The sequence below is a fragment of the Nannospalax galili genome, unplaced genomic scaffold (assembly GCF_000622305.1).
Source record: "Nannospalax galili isolate Female #2095 unplaced genomic scaffold, S.galili_v1.0 scaffold34, whole genome shotgun sequence".
Lineage (NCBI taxonomy): Eukaryota > Metazoa > Chordata > Mammalia > Rodentia > Spalacidae > Nannospalax > Nannospalax galili.
In genome coordinates, this window is record NW_008338996.1 from 5,841,357 (window position 1) to 5,864,197 (window position 22,841).

A 22,841-nucleotide genomic window follows, 5' to 3' on the forward strand; every position below is an offset into this window, starting at 1 on the left:
CAGCCTGGTCTACATAGTGAGTTCCAGGACAGCTGGGGCCACAGGGAGACCCTGTCTCAAAAATACCAAAAAAAAGAAAAAAAAGTTAAAAAAGAGAAAATGTAGAATTGAAGAATTTTAAAGGTATTTAAAAAGAAGCTGGATTCAAATCATGTCCACACCCATATGAGCTGTCTCATCTTGAACATATTCTTTAATGATTCCAATCCAGATCTTTATTTTTAAGGTAGCAATTATAATAGCACCTATGTTGAAAGGTGTTTGTATCAAAAGTCCAAAAAAAAGAAAAAAAAGTTAAAAAAGAGAAAATGTAGAATTGAAGAATTTTAAAGGTATTTAAAAAGAAGCTGGATTCAAATCATGTCCACACCCATATGAGCTGTCTCATCTTGAACATATTCTTTAATGATTCCAATCCAGATCTTTATTTTTAAGGTAGCAATTATAATAGCACCTATGTTGAAAGGTGTTTGTATCAAAAGTCGGAATGTAGCCGAAATGCAGTTTTCTTCCGGTGATTTAAGATGACCAGAATGCAGGTAGGTTTTGGGATCAGCTGATAAGCTCAATCTTGTGCTGCATCCTTTCATTCTCTCTTCCCCTCCCCTTCCCCCTCCCCCTCTCCCCTTCTCCCTCTCCGTCCCCCTCCCCCTCCCTCTTCCTCTCATTACTTCTCCAGACATGAAAACAGTTCAGACACCCTATGCTTTGGTGCTTCTTGAACCACTGCTGGGCCCAGGGAATGAATGTGATTGATATACTTTGCATTGTCTGTGTACTATGAAAAATGTCTCTTTTTTCCTCTTTTCCTTCTTCAGTCCTGGAAATTATATTTTTCTTAGGAGTTGTTAATGGGAATCAGTGAACCAAATTCCCTCAAATTGAATTTGGATGCCTGAATTGTCAGCTCTCCATCTCCTACCCTCCATCTCCTACCCTCCACACCCTCCTTATTTATTCTCACAGTGATTCAGGGGCTCCTGAACTGAGCTGACAGAGCATGGGGTGTGGAAGAGAATGTACAGGACACTTGAAGAGAGGTTCTGCTCATAGTTCCCACTTGCTGCTTGTCCATCAAGGTGATATGAAGCAGAAGACGGCAAATGCACGTGCTTAGATAGCCAGTTAGACTGAAATTCAGCAGGACTGAGGCTCCTATCTCTGGTGCACAACAGCACGTTCCTCCCCTTGGGGGAATTTTTTTTTTTTTTTTTTTTTTTGAGAGCCTTCACATGTGAGCAGGGAAAATATCAAGTTATCTCTCTGCCTTGAACAGGATGTCCAAATTCATTCAATCCTTTGTCCATTCATTCTGTTAGAGATATTCATCAAGTGCCTATAGTATTCCTTGCTCTGTGCTGGGGAGAGAGGTTACAACTTGAACAGGATCTATGTCCTGTCTTCTGAGAGATGACTCTGTAAAGAGGACAGGTAACAGGCAATAAACAAAGAGGACAGGTAACAGACAATAAACAGGAATATTAGGGTCATGCTAGACTGATTGTGGAAATGGCCTGGGTCTTGGGGTCAGGAAAACAGGAGCTAATGTGACCTTAGGTGGGCTATTTGACCTCTAAGGAGCCTGCCTGGTATAACCTTCCAGGGTTTTTATAAAGATCAGAGATGCTGTGTTTACTGATCACTGAAGAGTTCCTGGCCCCTGAAAAGCACACGGTAAATGGTAACTATTATTAATAGTAATGATAGTGTTAATAATGGATGAGAAAGTGCTTTCTAAGCTACAAAACCGTATGCAAATATATTGAATCATTATAATCATGTTATGTAGAGACTCTTTTCCCAAAAGGTTCCAAGAGCAATCAGGATCATGAGGACCTGGAGTAATACAATAATATTATTATCCAGAAGTAGAAGGACTTCAGGTTTGAATAGCACTCTTCCAGTTTTAACAAATAGCCCTGGCAGGGAGGAGCACTTAGAGAACTTATTAGTCCAGGCTGGCCTGTACTTTGGTTGGAAAGTATTATCTTGCATTTGTTGTAAGATTTTCTGTCTTCATTAGCAGCACTTTAGTTTCCCTTAAGTAAATGATGATTTATATAAAATTGCCCCATTTTACTTGACCTAAGTTCAAGCAAAACTATTCTGTGCTGACACCTGCAATCAAGGTTCAGGGCATTTCTCAAGCCGACAAATGACTATTCTTCCTGCTGTGTTAAATGCACAGTAATCCTTTGTCAATGGGGACTTGGCCAACTGTGGATTTGTGATAATGGGATTTATATTTATAAACCAACATGTTAAAATGTGTGTTATTTTTATATATGGGCTTTTCAGATCCAGTCTCTTTAATAGTGCTCTTTAATAGTGCTCTGTGCTGGTCCTCTAGATACCTAGCATTCTATGGAGAAGTTTAGAAAGAGAGATGTTTACCTTCACCTCTCAGTATAGGGTTAAAATACATACTTCCTTGACCTTGGCATTATTAGCTCCCCACTCTAACCAGCTGAGCTAACTGGCCACCATTCAACAGCCATACTTTGAGGCCTATACTGATTTGATCAGAGGGACATAAAGGGCGGTTTTTGCTCCTTGCCCTCCTAGGTCGACTAAGTTCCGGGGGACTATGAGCATCTCTCAAAATGTCCTGTAACTGTGGTGAGTCACCTGTCCTCTTGTTCAAGGAGGCCGTGGAGACCCCACCAAATGTACTTGAACCATTGTCCAGTCTATAAAAAGGAGAGTCAACTCAGAGAAAATATTTCCTCCATGCTTCCAAGTGAAGCCAGCCACAGTTGAGCAGGACCTTTGACTTATCTTCATATAGAGAGAACTGGTAAAAGAAAGGAGCCAGGGCCTCCTCCCATGCCCTTGTGACCCCCGAGGAACAGATCCTCAGACTTTCTTTAGAGTAAAAAGAAATTGGTTTATTTGGGCCAACTGTATGGTCTTAAACACCCAAAAGGAAAGTATTACCAATGATTAAAGGTGCCAATATAATTTCTTAAGAGTCCATGTTTATAGCTAAAGGCTACATAACAAGAAAGAATGCCAGACAGGAGATAACTTCCTTTGAGATATTGACCAGGGTGTCCCAAGAGACTCCCAGACAGTAATCCAGCATAGAACTTGGAAAATGAACAGCAGACTCCAATCTTATCTAAAGGAATATTGGCAACTGATTGCTGCTAGATGAAGAACAGCTGATCTCCCTAAAGCAAGGCACTCTAGATAGGTTGACTAGATTCAGTGGATGGACAAGCACTGGGGAATGGCTAGGGCACCGACAACACAGTGGACAGTAACAGGGATGACAGAGTGGGCTCCAGTGGGGGGAGGAAGCTATGGGTGGGTGCCATTTGGGAAGTGGGTATATAGATGAATAAGATTGTGTGGGATGTTCTGTATGAAATACACACACAAAATCAACAAATAAAAATGAGTTATATTTGAGGAAGAAGCATAAAAATTTGTTTCATGTTATTTAGTAGAGGTGAAACACTATCATTAAAATCTACCTTGAGTGTAACTGACTGTGACAAGTCATAATCAAATACATAGAGATTAGAGATGCTTGTGCAAATATATGTGTTAGTAGCATTAAAAATGAGTTTTTTCTGTATGAAACAGTATATATTAAAATGAAATTAAGATCTTTTTTAAAGGTTAAAAAATACATATCTCCCACACGCTGTGCTCTTACCACAACAGTATTTTAAAAACATATTCATGGACTGAGGAGATGGCTCAGTTGGTAAAATGCTTGCTATGCTAAGTGGACTTGAGTTAGATTTCCCCAGAGCCCATGTAAAGAAAAACAAAAAGAAACAAACAACAACAATAACAACAAAACCACAGAGCACAGTGGTACATACCTGTAATCTCAGCACTGGGGAAGATGGAGATGGGAGGATCCCTGGATTTTGCCCATTCACTACTGTAGCTAAATTGATGAATTCATTGTTTAAAATAAAATCCTGTATCAAAGAATGAAATGAAGGATTGAGGAAGACACACGACAACAAATTCTTGTCTCTAAACACGCAAGCATGCATGCACACTTGTACATGCACCCATGTATACACGAATATGTTTGCACTCCCATACATCCACATTATAACCCAACATCTATCTATCACTCATATTGGAGAAATTAAGAAGAGAGAAGGTACTATCCCTTGCTTACCCTCCCTCAGCACAGGAGAGTAATCAGTTTATTCTCCAAACTGTAGAATGAAGTGCAATTTACATAATGGAAAACAAGTGTGTGAAATTTTCTCATAAGTTGTTTATAGCAATTCTTCTTTGTTTCAATGACTCTTTTCGTATTGAGCCTATGATTCAACTGTGAATGTGTGTGTGCATGAGTGCACACATGTATAATACTTGTATGTCTAAGAATGCCCTGTTTTATAGGAGCTGTAGATCTCTCAAAGCTTTTTCTTCTTTAATATTGTCCTTTTTCAAGGTCGATGAATTGATACATCAACATTACATGAGGTTTTTTTTTGCACCTTTTATTCTTAGTAGCTGCTTAAGCTATGCCCACTTGCAGATGGTTGACTATATTAAAGTCATTTTCTATTCGAACCTCACTTTCCTTTTGGTCTAGTTGTGACCTGGGATTTGTATTCTACTCACAAGCAAGAAGCTGAAGAAATACAAATGGAGATTGTTTATTAAAAGAGCATGCAGCATGCTGTGGAGAATACTATGTGGAGATCACTGTATGGGAATAAGACAGAGCATTGCAAAGGTACCTGTTGCAGATGGATGGGGTGTGACCTAATGGCCCCTTTCCTCAAGGTTTTTGTGATTCTGAGGCTAAAAATAACACTGATGAGTTATATGTTTGGGAAGAAATAATCTCTCTGATTTTTTGTTATTTTTAAAAACTATTTTATTATTTTCATTGTGTGTGTGAGTATAATGCTTGCATGTAGGTAGGTGCACCAGTGCCCTGCCCATGGAGGTCAGAAGGGGGCATCAGATCCCCTGGAACCGGAATTATGGATGATTGTTAGCCACCATGTGGATTCTGGGGATCGAATCTGGGTCCTCTGCAAGAGCAGGCAGTGCTCTTAACTGCTGAGCCATGTCTCCACTCTGACTCTTGATATATTTTATAAACTAAGTATTTCTATGAACTCTAGAAGGTCACATAATAATTTCAACAGCTTATAAAGAACCCAGCATTGATTGGACACTGTACTAAGCTTAGTGGTGTCTCAGTAACCTCGGGGTTAACACACAGCACCTCAGACCTTGGAATCTCCTCATCTAGAGGAAAGGTACGCAGGAAGGAAATTGTTTACTTTTCCACCACTTATCATGAGCAAACACTTTCATAAAACCTTCATGAACACTCATTTATTCTTTCTATACAATAACACTAAGAGATTTGTGAAAATATTCCTACTTTATAGGAAACAAATTTGAGACATATGCATTAGCAACAAAAGTCTGCAGAGCTAATATGTGACAGAACCAGTAAATCCTCCCACATCTGTCTATCTCTCATGGTAGATGTTCTTCAACTACTAGATTGTCTTTTCTATGGATTAGTCACTATAGACGTCTTACTCCTCATCTGTGAAATGGGTGACCTTGTTATCACAGAAGATGCATGACAGTATGCCCTGTTTGAACTATGCTTGACTTGGGTTTATTATGGTTGCTAAGAAACAGAACGCATAATGGCGAGACTCTAAAACAGCTTCCATCCTGCTCAGAAAACATCCTCAGTCATCACAGAAGAAGAAAGAAGATGCTATTTGTGAGCCAGAACAGGTGTTCCCAGAAAGCTGGAGCAAAGTAGCAAAGTAGATGTTTCTAGTGGATATAGGATACCCCAAGACGATGACCAATGTCATGAGGATGGGGAAAGATGAGGGAATAAATTAGGTCCGCATACTACAATAAGGGCCTGTTTTTGCAATGAAATGGGAGGTAGCCAGAGGAAGAGAATTCTTACTAGAAGATCATGGTCAAGGGATGAAAATCTTTCTATTTTTATACTAGCTGTCCATTGACTGATCGTGCGATCTTTAGGAAAATCCCACTGGTGCCTTATTTCTTTTCTGTAAAGTGGGTATTCCAACCTCTGCTTCCCACGCAGGGCTCACGAGAACCTCAAAATAGCACTGAAACGAATGGGATCTGCACATTGGAATGTGTACCATACGCATTGTTTTTATTAATAGTCATCATTAGTATTTTCTGCTCATCATTGGCATTGGCAGTGTCTTTACTGTGAATTCTAATTAAGACGTCTACTGAGCTGGCTGGGCTGACTGCTGGAAGTCATTGGTTTTGTGAAATTTAATCTGATCATTTATTAAATAAACATGCAGTGGGCGCCTCCAGTCTGTGAGGAGCTATGTTCGGTTTTGCGAGATGAGTAAGACAAGGCCTCTGGCCTCAAGGAGTTTACAAGAGGAAGTGAGCAGAGGCCTTGGATAACAGCAGAACAGGGCTCCATTATATAGCTTGTCAGGAACACAGAGCAAACAATGCTATGTTAACACGTCACATTCTGCAAAGGTGAATCCTCTGCTTGGGAAAGTGCTGGGAAAGAACTCACAGAACATCACCTACACACAGGCATCAAGAGAGGGAGATGCTGCCAAGCAGACCTGTAGACCCAGCCAATGCCCTTCCAGCCCAGGAATACAAGTCGCCTTCTCTCTTGACTGAGCTCAGATGCTTGCTTGGCTGCCCTGCATCATCAATATGTGCCAGAAATTCCCGGGAGGGTCTGTTGGCAAAACTCTTATTTCTGATGTCTTCCTTTATCCAGTATTTCTGATTTCCCTTTTTTCATGAGTACACATGAAAGTTGAACTTCCTGACCTTGTTCTCACTGGGTGGCTTCTACTTGGGAGTAAAGATGGTAGATGCCACTGGTGGGCCAGAGTGCTGACCCATTGTGGTTGACTCTCTAGAGTTCTCTTTTTCCCTCTCCCACATGATCTGGCAACATTTAAGTGGTGGCTGCCCTGTTTGCCTGCATCATGGAGAGACTGTAATGAGCTGAGGCTCCCTGCCAGCCTGAGAGGCACATGGAGTCTTGAGTGAAACAGAAGCTATCCCTGGAGTTTGGGGTTGTCACTGAAGCAGGATGTAGCTAATGTTAACTGATGCAGGAACAATGTTGAGGTATGGGTGGGGAGAGAGTAGCTGCTGTGGCCTGAATTTGACAGTTGCAGCACAATCCCCAGTATGGTCATCATAGAAGATTGACCCTTTGGGAAATGCATAGGATGAATGCACAAATTATGAAGCCCTCGGGAATGGGATTAATGCCTAACAAAAGGGCATGGAGAGAGTGCCTGCTACCACGTGCAGTCATTCCCCAGTGGATGGACAAGCACTGGGGAATGGCTGGGGTGCTGACAACACAGCAGGAGGTAACAGGGATGACAGAGTATATGGGCTCCAGTGTGTGGGAGGGGGGAGGCTATGAGAGAGTGCCATTTGGGAAGTGAATGATCTGGCAACATTTAAGTGGTGGCTGCCCTGTTTGCCTGCATCATGGAGAGACTGTAATGAGCTGAGGCTCCCTGCCAGCCTGAGAGGCACATGGAGTCTTGAGTGAAACAGAAGCTATCCCTGGAGTTTGGGGTTGTCACTGAAGCAGGATGTAGCTAATGTTAACTGATGCAGGAACAATGTTGAGGTATGGGTGGGGAGAGAGTAGCTGCTGTGGCCTGAATTTGACAGTTGCAGCACAATCCCCAGTATGGTCATCATAGAAGATTGACCCTTTGGGAAATGCATAGGATGAATGCACAAATTATGAAGCCCTCGGGAATGGGATTAATGCCTAACAAAAGGGCATGGAGAGAGTGCCTGCTACCACGTGCAGTCATGACACCAAGAAGACACTGCTTGTCAGATACTGAGCCCTTATCAGATACAAAACCTGAGGCACCTTGACCCTAAACATAGCTTCAGGAACTGAAAACAGTAATTTCTGTTCTATATAAATTACTCTGTCTAAGGTTGTTTTTATAGTGAGCTAAATGGGCTAAGACAACGTCTGATTTCTTTGTTTTAAAGATTTATTTTAGGTTTAGTTACTTGTACATATATATGTCTCTGTATTTTTCACGTGTGTGTGTGTGTGTGTGTGTGTGTGTGTGTGTGTGAGTGTGTGTGTTAGCAGAGGCTAGAAGAAGATGACACTGGATTCCCTGCAGCTGGAGTTATGGGTGCTGGGACTGGAACTCAGGTCCTCTAGAAGAGCAATAAGTGTTCTTAATCACTGAGCCATCTCTTTAACCTCCAAGGCTTGATTTCTTATGTATTATATCACACAGTAGGGTCTATTAATTTATTTATTTTTATTTTATGTATATAGTATTCTGGCTGCATGTATTTAGGTGTACTACATGTGCTTCCCCTGGAAGGCAGAAGAGGGTGTTGGATTCCCTGAAACTGGAGTTACAGATGGTTGTGATCTGCCATGTGGGTGCTGGGAGCTGAACCCTGGTCCTCTGTAACAATAGCCAGTGCTCTTTTTGGGGGGGCATTTTTGAGATAGGGTCACCTTATAGCCCCAACTGGCCTGTAACTCACTACGTAGACCAGGCTAGCCTCGAACTCACAAAGATCCGCCTGCCTCTGCCTTCCGAGTCCTGGGATTAAAGTCATGCCATGCATCACCATGCCCAACATAGCCAGTGATCTTAACCACTGAGTCCTCTGTCCATCCCTAAAATTCATTTTGTAAGATAAAGTATCTTGTTATATAACCCAGGCAGTCCTCGAACTTACTACATGGCCCCAAATGACCTCAGACTTGTGATCCTCCTGTCTCAGCTTCCAGAGTACTATCATTGCAGACATACACTGCCATACCTAGCTTCTATAGCGTTCTGGATGATGCAATTTTGAGACTTGAGCTTCCTGATGTGCTTTCTCACTCCTGTTCCAGCCAAGCCTTCCTCAAGTCCAGGATGCTTTTCTCAGAATTCCTTAACCAGCATCTTTTCAGTTTTGAAACTTCAGGAAAGAATCAGACCTTTCTTTCCTGAGCCTCAACTGCTTTTTATTCAACAAACACATTTCAAACCCCTTCACCAGCTATTTATCTTCAGCTGTACTTTTCATAAAGTATCTCATCAACACTGTTTTGGAAAACCAAGTAAATCCTGCCTGTCTTTTATTACACACTAGATTAAACTCCTCAGGGAATTCGGGCAGGTTCCAAAGGCTCATAATTGTCTTTGCTCACAGTCAAAAAGACCCAACTGACCCTGTTGCTTGTTTTACTCTTACATTTCTGATGACTAATGGGTTTGCCTAATGCCTCCCAATGCCTGGAAAACAAAACCTAAGCGTGAATTTGTATGAGAATTAAGGTGATACTCTGAGGGAGCTAGAGCCAAGGGAGTTAAACAGCTAGAGCAGGAATTTGGGCAACTCGCTAATTTCTTGGTTTCAATTGTCTATGTTACCAAAGGAGGAAATTGGACTACAGTTTACTGTTCTGAAAATATTTATTGGGCTGCTTGCTATAGTGCATGCTGTGGAGATTTAAAGAGGGAATGTACAGTGTGTAGAATATCCCTGTGCTAGCTGTATGTGATATGATACTCTCTTAAGATCTGGGGTAATGGCAGCAAGCTACAACTGTCAGTCAGCTCCTAAATCAAGATGGTGAACAGAGCACGATCTGTTGCTGAGTTGTGATGTTTGGCAGGTCAGGTGCATTAAAGGCATTTTGATGAATGATTTTCAACAGATGATGTGTCTATCTGGATATTGCCCTATAGTAAAAGGAGAAACATCTGTATAAATATGGACCATGTCTCCAGTCCTGTAGCTTAAAGGCTAGTGGAGGTGGCTAAGACAGACAAGATGTCAGTTCCTATGAATAACAGTCAACAAACATTAACTTTCAGGATCCATTCCCAACAGTTATTCTATTAATGGATTTAGTCCATATTTAAGTAGATGGCTATGAAACAAAAGAGCCCACCTTTGTAGAGGAAAGTGAGATTCCATCAAGAAATCATTTGCACGACTACAGTCCTAGTGGGTTAGGAGGAAAGTTATATTCATGACCGTGGATGAGTCACATCTGCATTAAATAAACTGATGGCCAGTGTATACCGCTAATGCCAAGATTTAGCCTATCTGTCTCACAGTACTGCTGTAATACACTGTTGACAGACCATCTCTTTATATCCCTGTTCTCTTTCCTCATGTCCTCACCTGTTTGCCTTCCAATCCATTTCATACTCACAGTCTTATGTGTATGCTCCCTTCTTTCAGGCATTCAACTCTAACCAATTTTATCCATTGGTTTTTAATTGTACTGCAACATGTTATGTTCATGTCTCCTACATACTCTATCCCACCTTGCGATCACTGTTGTCTGTCTTCACCAGGAGAGGTGTCAGGAGAGTAGACTCGGTCCTGGATTCTGCCCTTCTTCTGCCATGACTAAGGTGTATTATCTTGAAGTTTTTCTTATTTCCTCAGCACTTTACTTACAGAATGGGACTAATGATGACAGTTTTGCAAGGCTCTTGAGAGAATGAAATAAGGTAATATGTGTAAACTACTTACTGCTTCTCATATTATACATAAAGCTATCCTTTACTACCCCTTTTCCTGGGGGCGATATGGCTGTGTGAATAGGTGGTTAATACATGCTTGATGAATGAACATTCATATGTGACCTCCAACTGTTCCATCAATCAGATCCCATATGAAACATGCTCCTTTCCAGTGATACAAGTTCAGAAGAAGGAATAGTAAAGAATGTAAAGATGATGTAGGCAGGAAGAGGGGAACAAGCAGAGGTGAGATGCTTTGCAGGCCAGCATCAGGGATGATTCAGTCACCTTAGATGCAGGAGGGAATACCAAACCCAAATTCAGTTTTGGTATGGAGATTAATCGTGCTACAAATGCATACAGAAAGGGTGTGGCAAGTGAACACTCTCATAACCAAAGTCCTTGGAGAGAACAAGGCAGGTCTAAAATGATCCAAGAAGCAGAAAAGAAGATATTTACAGGGATTTTCACTTTGGTCCAAGATGGGGTAGGAGTGAACATTCCCACATGTAGGCAGGAGCTTACATGTTTTTAAATTAGGAACCCAACACCAATAGGAAGGTATACTCAAGCTTTCTTATCATCTTGCTCAGGTAGAGTAAAACAATTGGGAGGGAGATGAAATGTCAAAGCTCTCTGTAGTCAAACATCATTAAAAAATAGACTCCTTCTCTATTCCATGGGGAAGCCCTAGCAACCTTGAAGGGGCCAGAAGAGTGATGTTTCAAGAAGAGGGCCCTTTCCAGGTTCTGATGGGAGGGCATGCCCATCCACTGTTGAGAGTGCAAGTCAACAGGGCTAGAGTAAGGACTGCAGATACATTGCCTTCTCTCCCCTCAGTGTGCTGACCTCTTGCCAGTGCCTCTCCCTATAGAAATGAAGTGGAAGAAGGCAAGAGAAGCTGAGTGCCTTGCACAGCCTGTAGGCGTCAGCCTCCTGGAGCAAGAGGCACACAGTAAAGAGCATGAAAGTCTGGCAGAATAGATAGAGGTTGATGAATGTGGGATACAAGCCACAGGAACCAGCAAGATCTTGTACTTTACCGAATGTTATGGTTTCCATCTTATATGCCCTCAAAGCTCGTGTGTTTAAAGCTTTGCTCCTACCCAATGCAGCAGTGTTCAGAAGTGAAGTCTTTGGGAGGTAACTGGACTGTGAGGGTTCTGAGCTTATGAACAGATTCCATGTATGGGTTCATAGTTTAATGGACTATTATGTGGAAGGTGGAGCCTATTTGGAAGAAGTAGATCATTGGGAGATGACCTTGAAGTTCTCTCCCTGGCTCCTCTTATACCTCTCTTTTTGTTTATTTCTTGGCTACTAGGAGGCAAACAGCTTCACCCTACCACATGCTCCTTGCCAAGAAATTCATTGCAGTAAGCTGACAGCAGATAAAACCAACCAAACCTGCAAATGAAAATATACCTTTCCTCCTTTAAACTGATTTTCTCAGATATTATGTCGGTATAATGGAACCCTGACTGATATTGGTTTGCTATTTCTGATTATGTACTTGTCTGTTAGGGGGTCTTTGTATTGAACTTTTTTTAAAATTTTCTATAAAACTTTAAGTAGGTATTACTTTTTAACAAATCAGAAACCTGAGGCTCAGAGAGGTCAGAAAAAATCTAAGACATGACTGAAGCTAAAATTTATACTCTGCAATTAGACCTCAAGACTTACACTTTACACAAGCCTCTGTGTGCCCTTCCCTATTTAGCGTCTAGGACATACCATGTGTGAGGTCTCTGGCATCAACTAAAAGTCATAGATATTTCCTGCAAGCCTTCTGCAGACCTCTCATCTGGTTAGCTCTGTCTACTGGTCATTAAATACTGTACATGCCCAGAGATTCTGACAGGTATTTCTATATACACAGATTTTTTTTTTTCATCCTTACAGCAACTTCCTGAGGATTCAATGGTATCTTTATTCACTTGATAGCTAAGGAAACTGAGTCACAGGGGCAATAGATCAAACAATAGGATAGGGCAGAACGAAGTGCCTAAGTCAGCCCTACAGTATGTGTACATAGGAGTAATCAATCACACTTTTCTTCCTCTCACTGAAGGTCAAGTTTATTTCCTTTTACAAATAAGAATCAAAGTCCAATATTAAATCCTCTGAATCTGCTGGAAGTCTTTGACGTACAACCAAAGTGAAGTGGCTTCTCCTGTCTTTTCAGAAGTGCACAGATTTCTATGTTTGTGTTTTTATTTTTAATTTTTCATTATTTCTGCTTTTTATTATTATTATCTTTTCATCTATTCTTCTCCCCCTGCAGCCTGACTTGGGATAAAGTTTTCCTTGGGGTGAATGTTGGAGCTGAATCCCTGATGGAGGTCACAACATGGCAGTCCCCATTTATCTCCAAACCCCTGGGATTGAGAATTTATTTGCGATGTCAGGTCTGGGCAAGATTTAGAATAATGCAGGGATTTAAGTCCTGAGGATATGAAAAATAAATAATGTCAGCCATTCCATATAAGTGGGAATAATGCAGAAAGCAGGAGAAAAGAAAAGGAATCTAAAAAATGCAATGCCATTCTAAAGCAAAGAAATTTCAGAGAAATATGCACACACAATTATCTGATATAATCCCATCTCTGCAGAAGGACATCTGAGGATAGAGAGGGAGAGGTGACCATGACCATGGGGAGAGATACCAATAAAGCAAGGCTTGAGATCAGTCTGGCTGCTCAGTGGTGCTCACTGTGGAGTCAGGGAAAGAGTTGTCATTTGATTGTCATCTATACAGCTCATAAACATTGTATTGAAATGCTTGTTACTCAGGAGTCTCCCCATTGAATTGAAGTTCTGTGAGGAATGAGGTCTGTGTGGTTTCTACTTTTCTCTGCCTAGCTACCTTCTATTGACCCATACAGTTTCACATCTATAAGATCCCAGTGAGAGCTCAGCTGCGGCTGCTGGTATGTTACATGCCACTGCTGCATGCTTGTATATTCCCTGGACTCGTCTCTGGCTTCCACATCATACTTCCTCCTCATTCTATAATAATTGACAATCTTATCCACTAAGTCAACCATAAGCTCAATGAAAGTAGGGTGGTTCTTATGGTGTTTACTCTCCTTTTTCTTAAATGTCTTTATGGCACAGAGCCAAACAGCAATGATACGTGAAAGAGTATCCATGAGGATTCTACTCTGAGAGCATAGTATATTCTAGTGATCTCTGTGTGCTGGACAGTTGCCCACATTCCCCAAGGGTTGAGAGATGAAAAGATTCTTTGATTTCTAATGCATCACATTTCATAGCCAGTCAAAGCCAGTGGGCTTACATCTGCTGTCCCTTATTCCTTGATTTATTCCTGCTGATAAAGGCTGCTGCTATCTATTAGTATTTTACTTTGCAACTCTTATTCCTATATTCTGTCCTTTTGTTCTTGCTTAGCTAGCCCTTGTGTTCCTCCTTCTTGACTTTCAGAGGATCTGAAGTTCAAAGAAGTCAAGTCACTGACACAAGCTCACACCAAAACATAGTTCTCAAGTTCTAGTTGAATCTACCATCCTCTTGTCTTCCCTGGTGTCTCTGACAATTTATGATCAAGTTCTTACTTTGTCATCTTTAGAAAACCAAGACTAAGTCTGGACTGTGGCGCTCGAGTTTCCTGTTAAATACCCTTGTATGAACTTCATAGATGCTGTCTTTGCTACTCACACTTGATTGACTGCTGGTCAGAACCTCCTCATACTTTAGACAGGAGCCTATAGATATAAGCATGTTATGATTCAACAAAGTTGATATGAAGGTACAAAGCCCAGTTCCCTGCATGCCATCTTGATGGTGCTCTACTTATTGCCAGAACCTGGATGTATACATAAAAGGTTCAAGACAATTTTGCTTTATTCATCATCAGATGTCTAAAAGTATCCTACCATACCAGAGAAAAGTCTTGAATAGTGTTTGCCTTTTGTAACTCCCAAATGATGAAACATTTATCTGTTTTTCTTAGCATATTAGTTGTTCTTTTGGAAGTAAAAAAAATAACAATTATTTCTATTTTATATTGTTCCTTTTGTCTTTTATTCATTGATTATCACAGAAGCCCATTAAGTTAAACACTTTCTTAACATTTTAAAAATGGGGAATCTAAGACTGAGGTATGAAGAAATTTGCTCAAGGTCAGAGCAGAGCACCAGGAAGGGGCAGAGCTAGAAAGGAAAATGAAATGGGATTGTTCACAGCACAAACTTGAATTTCCCTTGTCAATGACTTCTACTGATTATTTTTGTGATGAAAGGGCTCAGAGTGACCTGAGAATCCCGTAAAGTTTATTTATATCATCATTATATCTGGGTTTACTTCAAACAATGCTTTCCTCTACCCCCTCCAATTCAGAGATGGGAGTGGGGGTTGTCCAGCATCCCATGAGTGATGTAACAGGAAGTAAGTTGGGTTGGGCAGGCCCTTGCATCAGGTGGAATTTACAAAGGAAAGTTAGAAGAATGAGTACATGTTCATGTAGCAGGGATGACTGTAGGCATTTTGTTATGAGGAAACCAGAAGCAAGAGATCAGATGGAGCCCTTAGAGGGAGCCTATTGGGCAACTGACATTTCTGGAGATTACATTTCTGCATCCACCCCATGGGCATTCTTTATTTCTCTGCTCTTGGGACCTGCTAGAGCACAGATGCTGAGAAAGTCACTCTCAGACACTGCCTGTCATAAATTATGTGATAATTTCCCCACTCTGTATAGGTGCCACTAGAGGCTGTGGGTCTGGCAGTTCATGATTAGAAGTGGTGTCCAGGGTGATGTAAAGACAATTGTCCCCAGTTTAATGTTGACCCCTTTCTCATTCAAATGATTGGAAAGGAAATAGGATTTATTCTGTTGTCAAGTCCTGAAGCAGGGTTTGAAGTTCTAGCACTGAGATATCTGTAATGCATTAACTCATACAAAAGATGTAGCCCCTACCCCATACTGACCCTAGGGCTTGGACCTGGTATTGCTCCAATTGGCACCATAGTTTTGGATGTATGAGTGTACATGAATGTGAACACACACACACACACACACACACACACACACACACACGTGCGTGCACATTTGTAATGGGGTGAGTGTGGGTAGAACCTAGCTGTCTTACTTTTTACAATTGTTCCCTCTGTCTGACCTTTATTCTTGTTCCATTTGAATGTTCTTGTGAAGGGTGTCACCTGTGCGGAACCCCATAGGTATATTTTCCTGGCTTTTGAGAAAACTGGAAATATGTTTTCTAAGTACCTATCATGATGGATCTTCACTGTAATATTTATTTTACCACAAGGGGGTCTCTGATAGGGCTGTCTGTACTATTCCATTAACTGAGTATTAGATGAACCTTCAAATTTACAGTCTCTCTTTCCCCAGAGAGAGGAAACTGAGAAGGAAAAGGTAAGGTGACTTTCCCAGGTCACAAACACTTTGTGACTGAATTGCTATGATCATCTGGTTCTGTGCTTCAATTTCAATAGTCTGCTCCTCTCCTAAACTAAGCTAAAAGGCCTTATTACATAGAAATATTTATAACAATTTTGGGAAAACAATGTTCATAGAATTTTTTCCCTTTAAAAGCAATATTAGATACTATAAGCAAAATGGGCAAGAGTCAGGTTAGGTACAAAAGATCTGCTTAACCAGAGACTCAGTATTGATTTCAATCTCCTATGGTCCTATGAACCCCAAATCATTACCTTTCTTTAGATGGGAATGCTGATAGCACTAAAGATAACTTTGATTTAGCCTTCTTTGCCTGGTATAGCCAAATGAAAATGCCCACTTATTCCAGGAACATATTGCCAACTCTTAGTCACCCCAGAGCCTGCTGTATCTGTGAGACCGCCATCCAAGAGTCTTCAGCACACAGTTGGGAATACTTTCTCACTAATCCTCATCAGTTCATCTTAGCTTCACGTTCAATGACCAAGGATGATCCTTACAGCCAGAATACTGTTTTAATGTATAACTTTTGTTTTTTATGATCTTCCTCCATAAAACATTATAAAAATTATTATTTAGTATTATACATTGACATTACATTATATTATATTATGTTTATTATAGCACTTTTTGGACATAAAACTATTGTTTTGCTTTCTTATGGCATAGTTTCCAGGACCTGAATCAGCTCTGCCAGATTTCAGATCCATTTCTTTATGTTTCTCAAGATATTATGGAAAAGGATCTACTATTACTTTCATCGTTAAATGTTCTTCATGGAATCACTTTTGATCTACTTGTTTCTTGTCATTTTTTAATAATTTTTATTTTTTAGATTTTTATGAGTATGAGTATATTGCCTGCATGTATGTATGTTTACCTGTGTCATGCAATGCCCTGCACAGGTCAGAGGAGGGCGTTTGGTTCCCCTGGAACTGGACTTAAGGAAGATTGTTAGTCGCCATGTCGGTGCTGGGGGGTCCTCTGCTAAAGTAGCCAGTGCTTTTATCCACTGAGCCATCTCTCCAGCCCTTCTTGTCATATTTTAGGCAACCGTAATTTATAAAGAAGTTTGTTAAAATTACAAGTTCAATTGAACAGCATAAGGAAGCTACTTTTCTGTCTTGGTTTTACTTCTCAGGCTCTCAGAGTGAAATCTGAAGGGCTTGGTTTGATTTTAACTGGTGTCCTTATCGCATGCTGTGAACCATTTCATCTCTCATTTGTTCTTCAGTTTCATCATCCCAAACACAATACAGTTCTCTCAAATATTAGGTTATGGGTTCTGTCCCATATGGAGTACTTGTTTGCAAAAAGTATGTGCCCAGGAAGAATCTAAATCTATATTTATCTCTTGAGGGAAATCTAACTCCTCTTTGTATTTTGACTTTGTGATGGAGAGTCTTCCTTTGGCTTGTACAATCCGCTTGGAGAGAATCAGACAGAGTTGAGTGCTCAACTTCACTCTAACACTATTCCTTTTCCAGCAAAACATCTCCTCTCTATCAGCCTAGACAAGCCCATTTACAAGACAGGGCTTTAATAATGATTTCAGTGGGGTTTGACAGGACATCTGATGATAATATAAAGTACAGTGTATTGAAGTTCTCTGCACCCCCCTCCAATTGTAAGGGGTTACTCCTACTTTTCCCTGTTACTGGGACCCCTCCCCAGTGTAGGACGCTTTCTTTCTTTTGGCTGTCTGTGAGGAAATATTTTTCATTGGCGATGTGGTAAATAGACAAGTACATCATCTACCTCTTTGACTATAGTCTGAAGCCAAGCTGCCCCTGTGTCTCCAGAGTCTTCTCCAGCTGCAGACTGGCCTCTGCTTCCAGTTTTCCAATTCTGGCTGCCTAGAGGTAGCCAGAGGGTGTTTGATTGCTGACAGACTCTGGCATCACAGTAGAATCCAATCAACTCTCTTTCAGCAGATGAATCCCCCTTAGATTGTAATCAGGGTACATTCTGTCTCTCCCCATTGGCTCTGGCCTGCAGGGATTTTGAGTACTTGTTTTGCTTCTGTCCTAGAAGCCTCTGTTCCTACTCCATGCCTGAGCTTGGGAACCAGGCAGCCTGTGTCTGGCTGGTCACTTGCTCACTATGGCACATGTGGTCAGTAACATTCTCGTAGACTCCTGCTGCCCATTTCTAGAAGGATCTTTGTATTACTCAGCACACATATGACCAAAAGAACGTTGAGCTAAGCATGCTTGAAAAGTATTTGATAAATTAGTAACTACTGTTATCATAAGCATCATTTTGTTTTTATTTGCAACAGCTCCCGAGTCTAAAACTGAATGAAGGCTAAATGCCCTTCTATTATGAAGGAGCTGAGAATATACATTGCTTTGTGCAAAGATATCTGAACTTTTCAGTCATTTCTTCACTCCACAAATGTTGGATTTGCTGGCTACTCATTATGTCAGAAACTGTTATAGGTTCTGGATATAAAATAAATACAGTCATTTTATAAGTAATTATTAAGCCCATATCTGGACTATGGTAGATAGGAAAACTTCATTTTTTTCAACAAATATACTTTGAGAGTGCCTTCTTTGGCAGGAAGCATGGTTAAAACTGTTAGGGAAGGGAGAAACAGGACAAGGAGTTTAAAGTCAAAAGGATAAAATAAAAATAAATGAAAATTTTCATAAGTAATTATTTAGACACATTTTTAGTAAGCGCCTAGAGGAAAAGCATCAAGTATTTTGGGAACATAATAAGCAGGGCATTTATTTCAGGCAGGGAATTTAGAGACTTTCCTAACAGGAGGTGGGGTTGAGGTGAAGAACTGAATTTGTTGGGGGATAGCTGTGAGTGGGGGAAAGACTGTGGAAGGGTTACAGTTGAGAGTTGCTCTGTGTGAGTTCCATGACAGTGAAAAGTCAGTTGTAGATGGACAAAGGGAAGGAGAAAAAAGAGGCCTAAGGACAGGTCTGAACCAGATCCTGCAAGGTCTGGCAGAGAGGGACAAAACCTAGCCAGGCACAACCTAGACACCATGTGTAGAGACAGATTAGTAATGAAACAGTAAGAGCCATGATATTTATTCAGGCATAGGGATTACAAAGAGCGAAATAGTTAACACTGTGTTCATAGTTAAAGAAAGTATTCAAAAAGGGTGAGTAGAGGATTCTGCTTATGGAGGATTTGATGCCTGCCAGGGTGCTTTGGGAGGAAAGTGAAGAACATTCAGTTTGGAGGTATGAGCATCTTCAAAGTGTCTGTGTTCAAAATCATCTAGGTGATTGACGGGGCTAGTCCATATCAGGAATGGGATTAGGAACAATGAGAAAGGAGACTATGGGGGCGTGCCAACAGATGAGGGGCCTCCATGGCCATGAGTGGTACATTTTCAGGATGTATTTTAGAAATTGGTTTTTAATTTAGAGCATTTTCAAGGTCACAAGAAAAACTGGGCAGAAAGTACAGAGAATTCCCTGCAGTCTGTAAGGTCCCCCATTCTCAAAATTCTTGCCTCATAGTGATACTTTGTTAGTGTCAATGAAACTACTTTGATTTGTCTGTTTTTCACACAAAGTCCACAGCTTTTGTTAGGGGGTCACTCTTGGTGTTGAACATTCTATGGGAGTTAGACATACATCATGACGTGTATCCACCATGATCAGTATCCAGAATACTTTCGCTGCTCTAAGAAACTTCAGTGCTCGGCCTGCTAATCTTCTCTCACTGATGGCCTATGGTAGCCACTGAGCTTCTCACTTTCTCCGTGGTTTTGCCTTTTCCGTGATGTCTCTAGTTGATTCTCTTAATATGTCATTGTTAGAGACTAGTTTCTTTCCCTAGTAAGATGCATGTATGGTTCTCTATGGGTTTTTCAGAAAGCAGAAGCCACGATTAGGTTTCTTATTATTAAGCCTTCCCTGAGTGGTGGATGGTCTCTGGAGGGCAAGAAGAACCAAGTCAAGGAAATGAGCTGGAACACACGTGGGCAAAATTTGGAGCTTTGGCTGCATATTTTAAATACTGCGCTTTAACCCGAATGACTGTGGATCTTTCCAGTTACCGAGATGTCACATTTTGCCAAAATCATCACCTTATGTTTCTGTGTGTCAGCTCTTCAAGTATCTGACATGTGACTATTATTTAAATTACATAAAAACAAAAGTTCAGTTACTCATGCACATTAGCCACATTTCAAGTGCTTGATAGCCCTGAGGGTTGCCGGATATAACATTGGGAAGGATGGGTACAAAGCATTTTCATTGTTGCCAAAAGTTCTGTTGGACAGCATTAGATTACATCTTTGTGAACCTTTCATAGTTTACCACACAGATTAGCTTTGGAGCTAGAGATAAGTCTGAAATTTCTGTCAAAACATTTATTATTGATGCAACTTTTTATTGTGTAAAATATCTAACATATGCTTTGTCCTTTTAATCATTTTCTAGTGTACAACATAGTGACAGTAATTATATTACCAGTGTGGCACAACCATCACTACCACATACTTCTAAAACTTTTAAAGATCATTCTAAGCAGAAATTCTGTGAGCATTGAAGACCTCGCAATAAAGCTAGCTAAAATTCTAGGACAGATGACAGAGCAATTACTGAGGCCCCACACCTAGCTGAGGAGCTATTAGCAGATGTGAGTTGCTGTGGGAAAGTCACTTTTCTTTAGGGGCATGGTCACTGGAAGGTACCCACACTCCAGTGGGTGCCCCCATGCACATGCACATACAGGTAAAACAGATTGGAGTTACAAAACAAAACATAAAGGGCATGAAGTTGGAAGGGAAATATATTGGAGGGCTTAGAGGGCAATGTGGTGGATATCATCAAATACATTATATGAATGTATGAAATTTTCTAAGAATAAATAAAAATAAGGACTGGAGAGATGACTCAGCAATTAAGAGAATTAAGAGTACTGGCTGCTCTTGCCGAGGACCTGGGTTCGATTCCCAGCACCAACATGTCAGCTAACAACCATCTCTAACTCCAATTCCAGGGGACTCCAATGCCCTCTTCTGACCTCTGTGGGCATTGCACAGCATGGGTACATTACATACATGCAGATATCAATATGCTCATGCACATATGTGCTAGATGGTCCTCAGTTGTTTACACGTTGTTGATTTTCCTTGGGTACATTAACTCAGCTCTGAGTATTGGACTGTAAAGCATCAAAGGAAGATTTTATTTGATCTCTGTGTGTTTAATGTGTCCAAGTTTCCAGGTTGGTGGGACTAATTCTTCCAAGTGTCACCAGTCCTGGGATGGAGATGAGAGCCCCTATTTCTCATTAAACTAATAATTCCTCTCAGGGGAAGTGCAATGAAAATCGGTCCTTGACATTTAGAGGTAGTTGAAGTGATAAGGAGGTTGTGACTTGGAATTGCATGGCTTTTCTTGGGCCAGACTAGAATTCACAAGAGAAAATAATTGCTTTCTGAGGTCAGGCCAATGTTTTCGTCAGTCCAGACCTGGAGGCATAGGTTCAGATTCTAAGGAACAGGTGGCTGTCTGGTGGAGGTATTCTCAAAAGGCCAGATGTTCCCTTCCAAAATGGCCTTACTGCTAGAAAAATCCTCACATCCAACTCAATTAAGAAGATATTTAAGTTTCTTCTATAAGCTACTGTAACCTGTATCCTAGGAAGTTAGACAGTGAAAATATTCAGTTTTATAACGTGACCCAAAGCTTGGAGACAAGGTGACTGCACAACTCAAAATAACATCTCTTGCCTCCTCTTTGAGTTTCCCAGATGGACATGATCCACAACCTCCCAGAAATTAATCAGGAACTAATAGAATAGCTGAAAGAGCCATCCAGGAGAGTAAGCAGAATACAGAGCTCACCTTGTGAGCTCTTTTATCCCTTTATTACAGCAAGCCTTTTCAAGAAATCGTTCCAAATCATTCACCTTAGCCACTTTTATATGCTTAAGAGGCTGGGAAAGTGAACTTCTTTGATCTTTACGGGGAAATACTTGAAACACGTGGAAAGTTGGAGGAAAGAACAGCTTTTAGTGTCTGTTCAGTCAGGGAAGACTTCATGGTGGCAGTGAGGCACACCTACAATATGAAAATGGTATAAAATCTGGGCTCAAGTAAAGGCAGCTTACCCTTAGACCACGGTTTATGAATAGGTACAAGAATTGGGAATTCAATTTTGTCTTGTTTTGTTTCCTGTTTTTAAAAGATGTAAAATTAGGGTACTGGTGATAAAATGCAACAAGAGGGTGGATAAGGTATGAAAGTAGTTTACAGATGTGATAGTTAATACTGGGTTCCAGACTTGGGTTTTGTACTTGATGCTGAGATTTGTTTTGGTAAATAAATATTAAGGTTTGTAAGTGGGTAGTTCTATGATCTACCACTCAAATTCCATTTCATTATATCTGGGAATAAATTTGCCACTGTGAACTTACCTTAATTTTTTGTTACTCTGTTTCATAGGTATACATAGTTGCCCAGATCTTTCCCCAGATGCTCCTTCTTGTTTCTGATAAGAGTGGCAGCATTGAAGTAGAGAAACAGCCTTCCACCTTGATGCTTTCAAGTCAATTTATGTAAAGCAATTCTACTTTCCTCTCTCTACCACCTCACATGGGGGCAGAGTCATGTCAGATCAGAGTCCCCCAGAAGGGCTGAATTGATGTAATTTGTTGTTTTACCTACAAATAACTTGTTCCTTGTCTTTGCCAACTCATCTGACTAGAGTTTTGCTTCTTATGTGACAGGCTTTCTCTGCCTAGATCTTTCTTTGACATGCTAATGTTCCTAGATGAGCCTATGAGCTTCCCTATGCTATGGTATGTTTCTTAGACTTATTCCCTTCCGCCCAGCATGCTTTGCCACCACACCAAATGCACAAGTGCTTAGAGCACATTTTCTATCA

General features: G+C 40.8%; 1 protein-coding gene across 6 annotated transcripts in view; it reads left to right on the forward strand.

The window, feature by feature from the left end:
• Astn2 (astrotactin 2) overlaps nt 1-22,841 on the forward strand; it is a 1,043,712-nt gene that overhangs the window by 43,414 nt on the left and 977,457 nt on the right. The window lies entirely within an intron of this gene.